Source organism: Heterodontus francisci, unplaced genomic scaffold, assembly GCF_036365525.1.
Source record: "Heterodontus francisci isolate sHetFra1 unplaced genomic scaffold, sHetFra1.hap1 HAP1_SCAFFOLD_58, whole genome shotgun sequence".
Classification (NCBI taxonomy): domain Eukaryota; kingdom Metazoa; phylum Chordata; class Chondrichthyes; order Heterodontiformes; family Heterodontidae; genus Heterodontus; species Heterodontus francisci.
Window position 1 is genome coordinate 10700968 of NW_027142006.1, and position 16942 is coordinate 10717909.

Here is a 16942-nt window from a genome sequence, read left to right on the forward strand (position 1 = left end):
CAAAGTACTCATTAAGTAGATTAACATTGCCCTGCACCTCTCAGCTTATATTATCCTTCTTGTCCCTCATAGGCCCGACTCAACCTCTTACTACCCACTTATCATTTACATGCTGCTCGAAGATTTTTGGGTTTCCTTTCATGTTGACTGTCAGTCTATTCTCATAGAAAGAGAGAATAAGCAAATATAGATGATATAAGTATTTCCCATCCTTGATGATGTGGAATTTTTTATGCTGTGGGTAGTAATGTCTTGGCCCACGAGTGTGGTGGAAGCAGAGACAATCAATGATTTGAAAAGGAAATTAGATGGATACTTGAAGGAAAGAAACTTGCAGGAGGAAAGGGACCGAGCTGGTGAGTGGAAGTGACTAGATTGCTCCGGGGAGAGCCAGCATGGACGTGACAGGCCAAACGACCACATTCTGTGCTGTAAATGACTCTGTGTTGTTTCTCAAATTCCATCCACTGGTGCTTGGTAAATAATTTCAAAGTAAATTGTGCAACCGGAAAATCAGAACCAAGGCAAGGGACGCATAAGGAAGCAAAATTGCTGAAACCCGGGATTGAACCAGGGACCTCTAGATCTTCAGTCTAACACTCTCCCAACTGAGCTATTTCAGCCCTACATAAACAGTGGCTTGCTGTCCTTGTTTTGGAAGAAAATACATACATTCAAGTTTTCCAAAAAATTAAAGAACACAACATGTGAGTAATATTCCCCATTGCTTTCTCAGTACTGATGGATTGTGAAGCGGGAGACAGCCAGAAGTGCCACTGAGCCGCACAGACCCCGAGCTGAGAATGAAATGAGATCAAATTCAATCTTTCATAGTGAGATGCTGCTGAGAGGTAAGAGTCCTGAATCAAAGCGAGACTTGCTCATTTCAAACACTCCCTGTACTCCCTGCTCATGAAGCCTTAAAAAAGGGAAAAACAGAATGGCACTCAAACTCACAACCCTGCCATTAAAAGTCTCATATTCGACTGACAGAACTGTCACTTCTACTCGGTCTCTTATTGGATGGATGCAACTCCAACGCAGGGATGGCATTCAAATCCTCCCATGGGTCCACATGTCAGACTGAGTTCCATGTTGTAGACTCAAGCAAAGGAAATCTGCTCACTTCCAAAACTATCAGCGAATTGAAGCTGATTACAATCAACATCATCAGAGGTCAGAACTACCTGGTGAAAGAAGACACCCTGAAGAAGGATCCACAATTATTCAAAGGCATCGACAAAGTGAAAAACAAGAAAATCGATGAGTCAATGCAAGCCAAACAACAGAAACACTGAAGAAATCCATTCCATTCCAGTCCAGAACCCAGTCCTGTTGTTTTTGGAGTCAGGTCACAATTACAGCAACAACTTTATATTCCCACTTGGCTATCTGTACATTTAGTTTATTGCAATTTTGTCGACAAGCTCTTTGAATCCAGTTGTCTGGTCCTCATGCCAGCTCTGTTTGGAAGTCAATTCCACCTTCTGCAAAGCTGAAACCAATAGATAACCTTAATCTAAAAATGACAGCATGCCAGTGCTCATCTGGGATTAGAACACTGGATTTTTTACATGTTAATCAACCACATTCCCTAAGCGAGAATCATACCCCTAGACCAACCAGCCACTGACAGGTCAGGTTTCTTTAGCTGCTGTGGAATTTCACTGGAACCCCCCAGCCAATCATCCATTTTTTTTTCAGATCAAAGCGACATCCTGCAAATGCTGAAATAAAAACAGAAAGAGCTGGAAATGTTCAGCAGCTCTGGCAGCATCTGTGCTGTGAGAAACACAGTTAACGTTTCAGGGCACTCACCTTTTGTTTCAGCCATCCTTTCAGACTGCTTCTGTCCATCCAATCTCACTTTCTATTCTATCCACATTCGAACCATTCACTACGTTACTACATTTTTCATGAATTCCTCATTTCTTTTATTAATGACAATTTTGTATTTCTGGCCTTTGCTTCAGACACCACCACAAGTGGAATCATGTCTCCATCTACCCAATCAAACCACTTCGCTGTGTCCTCACATTGCAATGTTTCTTTAACCCTGACAGACTGTGGAGCTTCTGCTGCTTGATTGCAGTTCTTGCTTCCCGCCAGTAGATGTCACCTCACTCCAACACAGTGAAGTTTACAAATCTGAGAGAGACACAACAGGAAATAATTGTTCACATTATAGTGAATGTGTGGGATTTAGAAATACTAGGAGTGGAGACGAGTTATTATTGCACTCTGCTATTACATCTTTTATCATGGACTCCAGCATTTTCCCCACGACTGATGTCAGGCTAACCGCTATATAATTCGCTGTTTTCTTTCTGCCTCTTTTTTTAAATAGTGGAGTTACATTAACTACCGTCCAATCCATTGGAACTGTTCCAGAGTCGATAGAATTTTGAAAAAAGACCAGAAATGCATCTGCTATTTCAAGGGCCACTTCCTTAAGTACTCTGGGATGTAGATTATCAGGCCCTGGGGATTTATCGGCCTTCAATCCCATCAATTTCCCAAACATTCCCTACTAATACTGATTTCACACAGTTCCTCCTTCTCACTAGACCCTATGTTCCCCAACATTTCTGGGAGATAATTTGTATCCTCCTTTGTGAAGACAGATCCAAAGTATGTATTTAATTGGTCTGCCATTTCTTTGTTCCCCATTATAAATTCCCCCGTTTCTGACTGTAAGGGGCCCACATTTGTCTTCACTAATCTTTTTCTCTACACATATCTATAGAAGCTTTTACAGTCAGTTTTTATGTTCTCTGCTAGCTTACTCTCATACTCTATTTCCCCCTTCTTAATCAATCCTTTTGTCCTCCTCTGCTAAATTCCAAACTGCTCACAATCTTCAGGTTTGCTGCTTGTTCTGGCCATTTTATATTTCTCCTCCTTGGATCTAATACTTTCCTTAATTTCTTTTGTAAGCCACAGTTGAGCCACCCTTCCAGTTTTACTTTTGCACAGACAGGAATGAACAATTGTTGTAATTCATCCATGCACTCTTTAAATGCTAGCCATTGCCTATCCACTGTCAACCCTTTAAGTAACGTTCCCCAATCTATCATCGCCAACTCCCGCCTCATACCTTCATAGTTTTCTTTATTTAGATTCAGGACCCGAGTCTCGGAATCAACTCTCTCACTCTCCATCTTAATGAAGAATTTTATCATATTATGGGCGCACTTCCCCAAGGGACCCCACACAACAAGATTGTTAACTAATCCTTTCTCATTACACAATACCCAGTCCAGGATGGCCTGTTGTCCAGAGGTGTTATACACCTCTATCAATTCTCCACTCAATCTCCTTTGAGAAAGGCAGAATAATCCTAGCTTTTCCAACCTAACCTTGTAACTAAAATCCCCCATCCCTGGATCCATTCTGGTAAATCGCCTCTGCGTCCTCTCAAGGACCCTCACATTCTTTCTAAAGTCTGCTGAGCAGAACTGGAAGCCACACTCCAATTGGGGCCTAACCAGAGTTTTATAATGGTTCAGCATAACTTCCCTGCTTTTGTACTCAATGCCTCTATTTATAAAGCCCAAGATCCCATATGCTTTGCGAACCACTCTCGCAATATGACTTGCCTCCTTCAAAGATTGATGCACATGAACCCCAAGTCCCTCTATTCCAGAACACTCTTTAGAACTGTGCCATTAAGTATATATTGCCTCTCCCTATTCCTTATGCCAAATACATCACCTCACACATGTCACTATTAAATTCCATCTGCCACCTGTCTGCCCATTCTGCTAGCCTATCACTGTCCTGTTGCAGGCAGTTCATATCATCTTCACTGTTTGCCGCTCCTCCAGGTTTGGTGTCATCGGCATATTTTGAGATTCTACTCTGTATTCCAAGATCCAAGTCACTTACCTTGAGCAAAAAAAGCAGTGGTTCTAGCACTGACCCTTGGGGAACACCACTGTCGAATATCCTCCAGTCTGACAAAGAACCATTTAATAAGACTCGCTGTTTTCTGTCCTTAAACCAATTTTCTATCCAATTGGACACTGACCCTCCTATACCACGAACCTCAATTTTGTTAACCGCCGTTATATGTGGTACCTTGTCAAACGCTTCCTTAAAATCCATATAAACAACATCCACTGCATTCCCTTCATCAAGCTGCTCTGTTAGTTCATCAAAAAATGCAGTTAGATTAGTCAAGCATGAACTCCCATTTATAAATCCATGCTCACTCTCCTTAATTAACTCGAACCTTTCCAAGTGACTGTTGATTTTTTACCCTGATTATTCTTTCTAAAACCTTACCCACCGCTGCTGTTAATCTAACTAGCCTGTAGTTACCCGGACTGTCCTTACACCCTTTCTTGAATAAGGGTGTCGCATTTGCCACTGTTTAATCCTCTGGCACCTCCCCCGTATCCAGTGAAGATTGGAAGATTATAGCAAGCCCTTCCGTTATCTGCATCCGCATTTCCTTTCGCAACCTGGGATGTGAGCCATCCGGACCAGGTGATTTATCTTCCCTAAGCACAGCCAGCCTTTTTAGTACCTCCCTCTCCTAATTTGTACTCTCTCCATTGCCTCTACTTTCTTCACTTCAACTGATATTTTGTCAAATTCCACTTCCTTAGTGATCACTGATGCAAAGTACTCATTAAGTAGATTAACATTGCCCTGCACCTCTAAGCTTATATTATCCTTTTTGTCCCTAATAGGCCCGACTCAACCTCTTACTACCCACTTATCATTTACATGCTGCTCGAAGATTTTTGGGTTTCCTTTCATGTTGACTGCCAGTCTATTCTCATAGAAATAGAGAATAAGCAAATATAGAGCATGTAAGTATTTCCCATCCTTGATGAGGTGGAATTTTTTATGTTGTGGGTGGTAATGTCTTGGCCCACGAGTGTGGTGGAAGCAGAGACAATCAATGATTTGAAAAGGAAATTGGATGGATACTTGAAGGAAAGAAAGTTGCAGGAGGAAAGGGATCGAGCTGGTGAGTGGAACTGACTAAATTGCTCCGGGGAGAGCCAGCATGGACGTGATAGGCCAAATGACCACCTTCTGTGTGGTAAATGACTCTGTGTTGTTTCTCAAATTCAATCCAATGGTGCTTGGGAAATAATCTCAAAGTAAATTGTGCAACGGGAAAATCAGAACCAAGGCAAGGGACGCATAAGGAAGCAAAATTGCTGAAACCCGGGATTGAACCAAGAACCTTTAGATTTTCAGTCTCACACTCTCCCAACTGATCTATTTCAGCCTGACATTAATAGCGGCTTGGTGTCCTTGTTTTGGAAGAAAATACATACATTCAAGTTTTCCAAAAAATCAAAGAACACAACTTGTGAGTAATATTCCCCATTGCTTTCTCAGTACTGATGGGTTGTGAAGCGGGAGACAGCCAGAAGTGCCACTGAGCCGCACAGACCCCGAGCTGAGAATGAAATGAGATCAAATTCAATCTTTCATAGTGAGATGCTGCTGAGAGGTAAGAGTCCTGAATCAAAGCGAGACTTGCTCATTTCAAACACTCCCTGTACTCTCTGCTCATGAAGCCTTACAAAAGGGAAAAACAGAATGGCACTCAAACTCACAACCCTGCCATTAAAAGTCTCATATTCGACTGACAGAACTGTCACTTCTACTCGCTCTCTTATTGGATGGATGCAACTCCAACGCAGGGGTGGCATTCAAATCCTCCCATGGGTCCACTTGTCAGACTGAGTTCCATGTTGTAGACTCAAGCAAAGGAAATCTGCTCACTTCCAAAACTATCAGCGAATTGAAGCTGATTACAATCAACATCATCAGAGGTCAGAACTACCTGGTGAAAGAAGACACCCTGAAGAAGGATCCACAATTATTCAAAGGCATCGACAAAGTGAAAAACAAGAAAATCGATGAGTCAAAGCAAGCCAAACAACAGAAACACTGAAGAATTCCATTCCATTCCAGTCCAGAACCCAGTCCTGTTGTTTTTGGAGTCAGGTCGCAATTACAGCAACAACTTTATATTCCCACTTGGCTATCTGAACATTTAGTTAATTGCAATTTTGTCGACAAGCTCTTTGAATCCAGTTGTCTGGTCCTTCAGCAAGCTCCGGATGGAAGTCAATTCCACCTTCTGCAAGGCTGAAACCAATAGATAACTTTAATCAAAAAATGCCAACAGACCAGGGCTCGTCTGGGACTTGAACCCGGGATCTCTCGCATGTTAATTAACTATATTCCCAAAGCGAGAATCATACCCCTAGACCAACGAGCCACTGACAGGTCAGGCTTTGTTAGCTGCTGTGGAATTTCACTGGAACCCCCCAGCCAATCATCCATTTTTTTTCAGATCAAAGCAACATCCTGCAAATGCTGAAATAAAAACAGAAAGTGCTGGATATGTTCAGCAGCTCTGGCAGCATCTGTGCTGTGAGAAACACAGTTAACGTTTCAGGGCACTCACCTTTTGTTTCAGCCATCCTTTCAGACTGCTTCTGTCCATCCAATCTCACTTTCTATTCTATCCACATTCTAACCATTCACTACGTTGCTACATTTTTCATGAATTCCTCATTTCTTTTATTAATGACAATTTTGTATTTCTGGCCTTTGCTTCAGACACCACCACAAGTGGAATCATGTCTCCATCTACCCAATCAAACCACTTCGCTGTTTCCTCACATTGCAATGTTTCTTTAACCCTGACAGACTGTGGAGTTTCTGCTGCTTGATTGCAGTTCTTGCTTCCCGCCAGTAGATGTCACCTCACTCCAATACAGTGAAGTTTACAAATCTGAGAGAGACACAACAGGAAATAATTGTTCACATTATAGTGAATGTGTGGGATTTAGAAATACTAGGAGTGGAGACGAGTTATTATTGCACTCTGCTATTACATCTTTTATCATGGACTCCAGCATTTTCCCCACGACTGATGTCAGGCTAACCGCTATATAATTCGCTGTTTAATTTCTGCCTCTTTTTTTAAATAGTGGAGTTACATTAACTACCGTCCAATCCATTGGAACTGTTCCAGAGTCGATAGAATTTTGAAAAAAGACCAGAAATACATCTGCTATTTCAAGGGCCACTTCCTTAAGTACTCTGGGATGTAGATTATCAGGCCCTGGGGATTTATCGGCCTTCAATCCCATCAATTTCCCAAACATTTCCTACTAATACTGATTTCATACAGTTCCTCCTTCTCACTAGACCATATGTTCCCCAACATTTCTGGGAGGTAATTTCTATCCTCCTTTGTGAAGACAGATCCAAAGTATGTATTTAATTGGTCTGCCATTTCTTTGTTCCCCATTATAAATTCCCCCGTTTCTGACTGTAAGGGGCCCACATTTGTCTTCACTAATCTTTTTCTCTACACATATCTATAGAAGCTTTTACAGTCAGTTTTTATGTTCTCTGCTAGCTTACTCTCATACTCTATTTCCCCCTTCTTAATCAATCCTTTTGTCCTCCTCTGCTAAATTCCAAACTGCTCACAATCTTCAGGTTTGCTGCTTGTTCTGGCCATTTTATATTTCTCCTCCTTGGATCTAATACTTTCCTTAATTTCTTTTGTAAGCCACAGTTGAGCCACCCTTCCTGTTTTACTTTTGCACAGACAGGAATGAACAATTGTTGTAATTCATCCATGCGCTCTTTAAATGCTAGCCATTGCCTATCCACTGTCAACCCTTTAAGTAACGTTCCCCAATCTATCATAGCCAACTCCCGCCTCATACCTTCTTAGTTTTCTTTGTTTAGATTCAGGACCCGAGTCTCGGAATCAACTCTCTCACTCTCCATCTTAATGAAGAATTTTTATCATATTATGGGCGCACTTCCCCAAGGGACCCCACACAACAAGATTGTTAACTAATCCTTTCTCATTACACAATACCCAGTCTCGGATGGCCTGTTCTCCAGAGGTGTTATACAGCTCTATCAATTCTCCACTCAATCTCCTTTGAGAAAGGCAGAATAATCCTAGCTTTTCCAACCTAACCTTGCAACTAAAATCTCCCATCCCTGGATCCATTCTGGTAAATCGCCTCTGCCTCCTCTCAAGGACCCTCACATTCTTTCGAATGTCTGCTGAGCAGAACTGGAAGCAACACTCCAATTGGGGCCTAACCAGAGTTTTATAATGATTCAGCATAACAACCCTGCTTTTGTACTCAATGCCTCTATTTATAAAGCCCAAGATCCCATATGCTTTGCTAGCCACTCTCGCAATATGACTTGCCACCTTCAAAGATCGGTGCACATGAACCCCAAGTCCCTCTATTCCAGCACACTCTTTATAACTGTGCCATTAAGTATATATTGCCTCTCCCTATTCCTTATGCCAAAATACATCACCTCACACTTGTCACTATTAAATTCCATCTGCCACCTGTCTGCCCATTCTGCTAGCCTATCACTGTCCTGTTGCAGGCAGTTCATATCATCCTCACTGTTTGCCACTCCTCCAAGTTTGGTGTCATCGGCATATTTTGAGATTCTACTCTGTATTCCAAGATCCAAGTCACTTACCTTCAGCAAAAAAAGCAGTGGTTCTGGCACTGACCCTTGGGGAACACCACTGTCGACTATCCTCCGGTCTGACCAAGAACTATTTAATATGACTCGCTGTTTTCAGTCTTTAAAACAATTTACTATCCAAATGGACACTGACCCTCCAAATCCATGAACCCCAATTTTGTTAACCACCCTTTTATGTGGTACTTTATAAAATGCTTTCGTAATATCCATATAAACAACATCCACTGCATTCCCTTCATCAGTATTCTCAGATAGTTTATCAACAAATGCAGTTAGATTCGTCAAGCATGAACTCCCATTCATAAATCCATGCCCACTCTCCTGAATTAACTCAAACCTCTCCAAAGGACTTGATTTTTTTCCCTGACCTGTTGATCTCATGCTGATAGCAAGCTCACCATAGAGCATGTTTTTGGCAATGTGACCGTCATCCATTTGGCCCAGTCAACAGAGTCACCGCTGACTCAAGAGGGCAAACATGCTGCGGATCCCTGCACGCTGGTGTACTTCCGCATTCGGCACTCTGTCCTGCCAGGAGATGCCCAGTATCCATCTGAGGCAGTGGAGGTGGAAGCTGTTCAGCCGCTTTTTTTGGCTTGTATAAATTGTTGATGCTTCTCTACTATAAAGGAGGGTGCTGAGAACACAAGCCTGGTACACGTGGAGCTTTGTATTTTCGGTCAGTTTGCTGTCGGTTCACACTTGTCTTCTCAACTTTGACATGACAGCTGCAGCATTGGCAATCCTAGTGCTGATTTCAGCATCAAGGGCCAGATTGCTGGTGATTGTTGATTGAAGGTATGTGAAGCTGTTGACAACCTCCAAAGTGAGGTTGTCGATGTTGATGGAAAGTGGAGTCTCTACGTCCTGGCCCGTAACTTTCATCTTCCTGATGCTGATTGTCAGTCCAAACTCTTTGCAGGCCAGGGAGAACCGATCTACAAGCTGCTGTGACTGAACTTCGTTATGGGATGTCAGCACAGCATCATCAGCAAATAGCAACTCACAGACTAGGAATTTACCCACTTTGGTCTTGGCGCACAGTCTTGCCAAGTTGAACAGCTTGTCGTCAGCTCTGATGTGTAGGTGAACACCCATATCTGAGTAATTGAAAGTGTACAATAGCAGCATGGAGAAGAATATGCCAATTATAAAGGATGTGATAACTAGACAGTTCGAAAATGATGACATGATTGGGCAGAGTCAACATAGATTTATGAAAAGGAAAACAGGTTTGAAAAACCTGTTGAGATTTTTGAGGATGTTACCTATAGAACAGATAAAGGAGAACCAGTGGATGTGTGGTATTTGTATTTTCCTTTGGTAAGGTCCCACACAGGAGGTGAGTAAACAAAATTAGAGCACATAGGCTTGGGGATAATATACTGATATGGATTGAGAATTGGTTAACAGACCGAAAACAGAGAGCAGGAATAACGGGTCCTTCTCAGGATGGCAGGCTGTTACTATTGGGGTACTGCAAGGATCAGTGTTGGAGCCACAGCTGTTAACAACCTATATAAATGATTTGGATGTGGGGATTAAATGTAATATTTCCAAGTTTGCAGATGTCACAAAGCTCGGTGAAGTGTGAGTTGTGAGGAGGATGCAGAGAGGCTTCCTGGGGACCTGGAGAGGCTAGGTGAATGGGCAAGAACATGGAATATAATGTGAATAAGTGTGAAGTTATTCACTTTGGTAGAATAAACAGAAAGACAGAGTATTTCTTAAATGGTGAGAGGTTGGGAAGTGTCGATGTCCAAAGGGACCTGGGTGTCCTTGTTCCTGAGACACTAAAAGCTCTTGTGCAGGTGCAGCAATCAATTAGGAAGGCAAATGGTATCTTGTACCCACACGAGGGGTCATGAGTACAGGAGTAAAGATGTCTTGCTGCAATTGTCTAGAGCCTTGGTGAATCCGCACTGGAGTATTGTGTACAGTTTAGTCTCCTCATCTTATGAAGGATACACTTGCCATAGCGGGGGTGAAACAGAGGGTCAACAGACTAATCTTTTTTTTGCATTTATTTCATTTCATCTCAGTTTGTTCAGTTTGCTTACCTACTGTTTTTTTTCAGGTTTGTACTTCCTGCTGTTCAATATTCAGTCCATTAACACCTAATCTGTCCTAATTCTTTGTCTTTCAACACACCATTAACATATTGTTTGCCTTTGCTGCATGACCTTTTGGTCAGCTATGTGGCCTTGTCCAATCTACACCTTCTCCTTTGTTATCTCTTGCCCCACTCCCACCCCACTTGCTTATAACCTGTGACTTTTCTAATATATGTCAGTTCCGAAGATGGGTCACTGACCTGAAACGTTAACTCTGCTTCTCTTTTCACAGATGCTGCCAGACCTGCTGAGTGGTTCCAGCATTTCTTGTTTTTATGTCACCAGACTAATCCCTGGGATGGTGGGATTGTCTTATGAGGAAACTGGGCCTGTATTCCTTAAAGTTTCGAAGAATGAGAGGTGATCTGATTGAAACTGACAAAATTCTTACAGGGCGTGACAGTGTGGATGTAGACAGGATGTTTGCCCTGGTTGGTGAGTCTAAAACCAAAGGACATCGTCTCAGAATAAGGAGTAGGCCATTTAAAACTGAGATGGGTGGAATTTCTTCACTCAGACGGTGGTGAATCATTGGAATACTGTGCCCCAGAGGGCTGTGGCAGCTCAATCATTGAGCATGTTCAAGACAGAAATTGATAGAAATCTTGATACTCATGACATCAAGGCATATGGGGATAGCATGGGAAAGGGGCTTTGAGGTAGGTGATCAGCCATGATAGAATTGAATGACAGAGCAGGCTCGACGGGCTGAATGGCTTACTCCGAAGTTCCTCTGTTCCTAAGAGAGTTGGCGCCAGCGCGCAGCCCTGCTTTACCCCACTGCTGATCTTGAAAGCGTCTGATGTTGCTCCATTGTAACTGATGGAACTGTGCATGTTCTCGTGGAAAGAAGAGATGATGCCCAAGAGGTCAGGAGGGCAGCCGATGTTCCATTGCAGTTTGAAGAGGCCGTCTCTGCTGACAAGATCAAAGGCCTTAGTGATGTTAATAAAAATGTGTGAGGCTCTGTGGCGCAATGGATAGCGTGTTGGACTTCTAAATAATGATTGAGACGATGTTCAAAGGTTGTGAGTTCAAGTCCCACCAGAGTCAGATTTTGGACCAGAAACAGAGGAGCACAACGGAACAACAAATGAAGAAGTACGCCAAAAGCACAGACTCGGAGACAGAGCGAGAGCGAGAGAGAGAGGAGCAGAGCAGGGGAAAAAAAAAATCGAGGAGTGACGTCACAATGGAGAGTGAGAGCAGGGAAACAGAGAGCCGCTGGGGTGAGTGTGCAGGATTTGGTTCTTTCTTCAGTGCAGTGGAAGGAGCTGTTTGGTGAGGATCTGGTAAGCTGTGACATCACAGGCAAGCAGGTAGTTGATTGGTTTGGCAGAACCGACCTGCTTGATGCGCATCTGGTAAGTGATTAATATCCATTTTAGTCCTAACGTTTAAAATAGTAAACAAACTAGTGGTAAGTTTAATAAAATATGCAATAAAATGAATAATTGAATAAAATATTTAAGTAGTTAATTGAAACACGTTAAGGATGACAGGACAGGTGATGTGTCACAGCTGCAGCATGTGGGAGTTCCTGGATGCCAGTGTGATCCAGGGCAAACACGTCTGCAGTAAGTGTTTGCGGCTCAAAGAGGGAGAAAAAAGGAATGTAGTGGTAGTAGGGGACAGTATAGTAAGGTGGATTGACTCTGTTCTCTGCAGCAAAAGCAAGAGTCCAGACGGCTGTGTTGCCTGCCGGTGCCAGGATTCAGGACATCTGCTCAGGGCTGGAGCGAAACATACAATGGGAGGGGGAGGATCCAGTCGTCGTGGTCCATGTCGGTACCAAAGACATAGGCAGGACAAGGATAGAGGTTCTGAAAAGTCAGTATGAGGAACTAGGCACCAAATTAAGAAGCAGAACCTCAAAGTTAATCATCTCTGGATTATTACCTGAGCCATGTGCAAATTGGCATAGGACAAATAAGATTAGAGAAAGTAATGTGCGGCTGAAAGACTGGTGTGGTAGTAGTGGGTTCTGGTTCGTGGGGCATTGGCACCAGTACTGGGGAAAGAGGTGGCTGTACCGTTGGGACTGTCGACACCTGAACCGTGCTGGTGCCGGTGTTCTAGCGAGCCACATAACGAGGGAAGTAGAGACGGTTTTAAACTGAATAGTGGGGGCAAGGGATCAAATTTGGGAAGATATGGTGAATCAAGGAGGAGAGACAAGGCAAGAGAGAAAGGTATAAATATGGGAAATGATAAACAGACTGTGACAGGAAGGGACAGAATGTACAAATCTAAGAGTAAATCGACAGATAAGGCTAGAGGTGACAAAAATAATAAAAGGACAAAACTAAATGCTCTGTATCTGAATGCATGGAGCATTTGAAACAAAACAGATGAACTGGGAGCACAAATAGAATAAATAAGTACGATCTGATAGTCATTACAGAGACATGGCTGCAGGGCGACATAGATTGGGATGTGAATATTGGAGGTGACATGGCATTTTGGAAGGACAGGAAGCTAGGAAAAGGTGGCGGGGTAGCTCTGTTAATTAATGATGGTATTAGCTTAATAGAGAGGGATGACCTGAGTTCTGGAGATCAGGATGCAGAAGCAGTTTGAGTACAAATGAGAAATCATAAAGGCAAGAAGTCACTTGTGGGAGTGGTGTACAGGCCACCTAACATTAACCACACTGTCGGATGGGAAATAAAGGAAGAAATAATGGCAGCTTGTCAGAAAGGTACTGTGATAATTATGGGGGATTTTAATCTACATATAGATTGGAAAATTCAGATGGGCAGAGGTAGCCTAGATGAGGAATACATAGAATGTTTTGGGGATAATTTCTTGGAACAATACATTCTGGAGCCAACCAGAGAGCAGTCTATACTAGACCTGGCATTGTGCAACGAGATAGGATTAATTAATGACCTCATAGTTAAGGTGCCCCTAGGTAGTAGCGATTATAATATGATTGAATTTTACATTCAGTTTGAGGGAGAGGAGAGTGGGTCCCAGACTAGTATTTTAAATTTAAATAAGGGCAATTATAAGGTCATGAAAGCAGAGCTAGCTAAAGTGAACTGGCAAATTAGGTTAAGGGATAAGTCAATAGAGATGCAGTGGCAGACATTTAAGGGGATATTTCAGAAAACACAGAATAGATACATTTCAACGAGAAAGAAAAGTTCCAAAGGTGGGACTCACCATCCATGGTTCACGAAAAGAGTTAAAGATACTATCAAACTTAAAGAAAAAGCCTATAATTGTGCAAAGGTGGGAGGCAGGTCAGAAGATTGGACAGAATATGAAAAAACAGCAAAGAATTACTAAAAGATTGATAAGGAAGGTAAAATTAGAGTATGAGAGAAAGCTCGCAAGGAATTTCAAGACAACTAGTAAGAGTTTCGATAGATATTTTAAAAAGAAAAGAGTTAACAAAGCGACTGTTGGTCCAATAGAAAGTGTGTCTGGGGAATTAATAATGGATAATTAAGAGATGGCAGATGAATTGAACAGATACTTTGCATCGGTCTTCACTATTGAGTATACAAATAACATCCCAGTATTAGCCGTATATCAGGAAATTGAAGGGATGGAGGAACTCAAGAAAATTACAATCACCAGGGAAGTGGTACTAAACAAATTGTTAGAGCTGCGGGTTGACAAGTCGCCAGGTTCTGAATTGGCTAGTGAGATAGTTGATGCGCTGGTTTTAATATTCCAAAATTCCCTAGATTCGAGAAGGTTCCGTTAGATTGGAAAAGAGTGAATGTAACTCATTTATTCAAAAAGGGAGGGTGACAGAAAGCAGGAAACGACAGGCCAGTTAGCTTAACATTTGTCTGAGGGAAAATGTTTGGAGCTATTACAGAGGATGTTATAGCAGGGCATTTAGAAAAAATTAAGGTAATCAGGCAGAGTCAACATGGTTTTTTGAAAGGGAAATCATGTTTAACCAATTTATTGGAGTTCTTTGAGGGAGTTACATGTGCTGTGGATAAAGGGGAACCAGTGGATGTATTGTATTTCGATTTCCAGAAGGATAAGGTGCCATATCAAAGGTTATTGCAGAAAATAAAAGCTCATGGTGTCGGGGGTAACATATTGGCATGGATAGAAGATTGGCTAGCTGACAGGAAATAGAGAGTCAGCATAAATGGGTCATTTTCTGGTTGGCAAGAAGTAACGAGTGGTGTGCCACAGGGATCTGTGCTGGGGCCTCAACTTTTTACAATTTATATAAATGACTTAGATGAAGGGACCGAAGGTATTGTTGCTAAATTTGCTGATCACAAAGATAGGTAGGAAAGTAGGTTGTGAAGAGGACATAAGGGGGCTACAAAGGGATATAGATAGGTTAAGTGATTGGGCAAAGACCTGGCAAATGGAGTATAATGTGGGAAAGTCGGAAATTGTCCACTTTGGCAGGAAGAATAAAAAAGCATATTATCTAAATGGTGAGAGATTGCAGAGCTCTGAGATGCAGAGGGATCTGGGTGTCCGAGGGCATGAATTGCAAAAGGTTAGTATGTAGGTCCAGCACGTAATTAGGAAAGCTAATAGAATGTTATCATTTATCACCATGGGAATTGAATACAATAGTAGGGAGGTTATGCTTCAGCTATACAGGACATTGGTGAGACCTCTTCTGCAGTACTGAGTACTGTACTGGTCTCCTTATTTGCGGAAGGATGTAAATGCATTGGAGGTAGTACAGAGAAAGTTTACGAGACTAATACATGGAATGGGTGGGCTGTCTTACGAGGAAAGATTGGACAAGCTAGGCTTGTCTCCGCCAGAGTTTAGAAGAGAAAGAGGTGACATGATTTGTTATTTAATTTATTAATTAACAAATTAGCTATCCTCCAGTCTTCCGGTACCTCACCCGTGGCTAACGATGATACAAAATTCTCTGCCAGCGCCCCAGAAATCTCCTCCCTTGCTTCCCATAGCATCCTAGGATACATCTGATCAGGCCCTGGGGATTTATCCACCTTAATGCGCTTCCAAACCTCCAACACCTCCTCCTTTGTAATGTTGATATGCTGCAGGATATCGCTGTTCCCTCCCTTGAACTCACTAGCTTCCATGACCTTCTCCACGGTAAATACAGACGAGAAATATTCATTTAAGACCTCGCCCATTTCGCGTGGCTTCACACATAGATTGCCACACTGATCCTTAAGGGGACCTACTCTCTCCCTAGCTACCCTTTTACTCTTAATACACTTATAGAATCTTTTAGGATTCGCCTTTATCTTATCTGCCAGGGAAATCTCATGGCCCCTTTTCACCCTCCTAATTTCCTTCTTAAGTATACTCCTATATCCCCTATACTTCTCGAGGGACTCGCTCGATCCCAGCTGCCTATACCTGACGTATGCCTCCTTCTTTGTCCTGACCAGACCCTCAATATCCCTCGTCAACCAAGGTTCCCTAAACTTGCCAGTCTTGCCCTTCCATCTAACAGGAACATGCTGGCCCTGAACTCTTCCTATCTCACTTTTAAAAGCCTCCCACTTGCCAGACGTCCCTTTACCTGTAAACAGCCTCTCCCATTCAACTTTTGAGAGTTCCTGTCTGATGCCATGGAAATTAGCCTTCCCCCAATTTAGGACTTCAACCTGAGGACCAGTCCTATTCTTTTTCATAACTATCTTGAAGCTAATAGAGTTATGGTCACTGGTCCCAAAGTGCTCCCCCACTGCCATATCAACCACCTGCCCATCCTCATTTCCTGAGAGGAGATCGAGTGTAGCCCCTTCTCTAGTCGGGCCATCCACGTACTGCTTCAGAAAACTATCCTGGACTCACTTAACAAATTCTTCCCCATCTGATCCCTTAGCACTAAGGCAGTCTCAGTCAATATTAGGGAAGTTAAAATCACCTACTATTACAACCCTATAATTCCTATACCTATCTGTGATTTCCTACATATATGCTCCTCCACTTCCCTCTGACTATTGGGGGGCCTATAGTATAATCCCATCAAAGGGATCACCCTTTTATTATTTCTAAGTTCTACCAGTATGGCCTCACTGGACATTCACCCCGGAATATCCTCTCTAAGTACTGCCGTGATGTCCTCCCTAATCAATAGTGCAACTCCCCCTCCTCTCTTACCTCCACCTCTGTCACGCCGGAAGGATCGGTAACGCGGAACATTGAGCTGCCAGTCCTGCCCATCCCTCAACCACGTTTCCGTAATAGCTACAATACCACATTCCCATGTACCGATCCATGCTCTGAGTTCATCTGCCTTACCTGTAAGGATACTTGCATTAAAGTAAATGCAGTTTAGCCCACCGGACCTTCCACGCTCCCTGTCCTGCCCCTGCCTG

General features: G+C 42.7%; 1 non-coding gene across 1 annotated transcript; it reads right to left on the minus strand.

The window, feature by feature from the left end:
* Positions 1-550: 550 nt before the first annotated feature.
* Positions 551-623, minus strand: trnaf-gaa (transfer RNA phenylalanine (anticodon GAA)). The gene has a single exon. It is a non-coding gene; the product is annotated as a tRNA-Phe (tRNA).
* Between the last annotated feature and the right edge of the window lie 16319 nt (positions 624-16942).